The sequence below is a fragment of the Cicer arietinum genome, chromosome 5 (genome assembly GCF_000331145.2).
Source record: "Cicer arietinum cultivar CDC Frontier isolate Library 1 chromosome 5, Cicar.CDCFrontier_v2.0, whole genome shotgun sequence".
Lineage (NCBI taxonomy): Eukaryota > Viridiplantae > Streptophyta > Magnoliopsida > Fabales > Fabaceae > Cicer > Cicer arietinum.
In genome coordinates this window covers 35,345,561-35,347,764 of record NC_021164.2, presented here as the reverse complement: position 1 = coordinate 35,347,764, position 2,204 = coordinate 35,345,561, and positions in this window count along the sequence as shown.

Genomic DNA, 2,204 nt, shown 5'->3' with positions numbered 1-2,204 from the left:
CCCTATTAAAATCGACAAGCAAGAATCCTGACTCATCAATCCGAACGCCATTATTATTATCGACCCACTTGCAACCAAATATGGGAACACGAAACATTGTGTAGTCTAACTCCCATATGCGCTCGATAACCCCAAAATATGATAGATTTGCATATATTGGGTTTTTGTCTTTTGCACTTGAGACATGCATCGCTTCAGCTACGAGAGTGACTCCACTATTTTGCATAGTGGTCTGATCATCTTGTTCTTTGGTATAAAATGTGTAGCCGTTAATAACATAACCAGTGTAAGAAAAGACATGTAAGCTCGGACCATTTGCTAGCCACCTCAATCTATTTGAAATTGATCCGGGGTCTATATCAAATTTTGACATTATGTGATTTTTTAACCATGTTACAAAACTTCGATTGTGCTCTCGAGTTATCCAATTTTGATTCCTATTCATGTTCAAACGAGATAACTGATCAATGTGTATTGTAACATACGGTTGAACCTCATCATCATTGTGCAGAACATACAATTGTGCCTGCTCCCATTCTGTCCTTGATATAGTCAGTAGTCTCCTTCCAGTTATCCCTTCTCCTGATAGTCTTCCCGAATGACGAGACATGGGAAGCCCTATGGATTCAACATTGGACAGATATTCAGTACAAAATTCAGCAGCCTCTTCAACAATGTATCGTTCAGCAATACAACCTTCTGGTCGACTTCTACTTTTTACGTACCCTTTTAATATTTTCATATATCGTTCTATCGGATACATCCATCTCATATAAGCTGGCCCACAAAGTTGTGTCTCCTTAACCAGATGAACAGTAAGGTGAACCATTATATCAAAAAACGATGGTGGGAAATACATTTCAAGCTCACACAAAGTAACAACAATTTCCCTCTGCAATGTCGGTAATTTCTGAGGGTCGATCACTTTACTACAAATTTCCCTGAAGAAGAAACATAATCTAGTTAAGGCTAGTCGAACTTTTTCAGGTAAAATGGAACGTATACCTATTGGTAGCAAATGCTCCATTATAATATGACAATCATGGGTCTTCAAACCTTTTAACTTGAGGTCTTTCATACAAACCAAATTTTTAATGTTCGAAGAGTATCCTTCTGGAACTTTAACTTCGTGTAGAAATTTACATAAAACAATTTTTTCCTTTCTAGATAGAGTATGAGCGGCTGGAGGTAGATATGTGCGATTTCCTTTCTTTACTGGAGCCAGTTCATTTCTTATTCCCATATCGACCAAGTCCAATCTTGCATTGACGCCATCTTTAGACTTTCCTGGAACATTGAGTAACGTACCAATAACACTTTCAAATACATTTTTTTCAATATGCATCACATCGAGGAAATGTCTTACATACAATGACTTCCAATATGGCAATTCAAAGAAAATTGACTTTTTCTTCCACCCAGTTTTCACCAGCTCTCCCGCAAAAGGTTTGCCAAATTTATTGGTCAAACCTTGTACTTTTTCAAGTATTTGATATCCAGTCGGTGCTAAAGGAGCTTTACCTTCCTCTGATTTTCCATTGAATGCATTTCTCCACCCACGATACTGATGACTATAAGGTAAAAATCTACGATGTCCAAGAAACACATTCTTCTTACAATGTTTCAACCGCATCCAATTTGTACTCTCTTCACATATAGGACATGCACACTGACCTTTAATGCTATATCCTGATAAATTACCATATGCTGGAAAATCATTAATTATGCCGAACAACATAACCCTTAAATTGAAACATTCTTTCTTATACCCATCATAAACTTCCACACCTGTCTCCCACATACTTTTTAAATTTTCGATTAGAGGAGTCAAGTATACGTCGATATCATTCCCCGGTTGTTTGGGTCCAGAAATTAACAGAGACAACATCATAAACTTACGCTTCATACATAACCATGGAGGTAGGTTATATATTACCAAAATCACAGGCCACGTGCTATGTGAGATGCTTTGAAGACCATGTGGATTCATTCCATCAGTAGAAAGTGCAAGTCTTAGATTTCTTGACTCTATCCCGAATTCAGGATACTCGTGATCAATTTTTGCCCATTGTGGGGAATCTGCAGGGTGTCGAAACATTCCATCTCTAATTCTTTCATCTGCATGCCATGTCAAGTGTTTTGAATCTTCTTCACTGCGATACATGCGCCTAAATCTTGGTATTATAGGAAAATACCACACGACT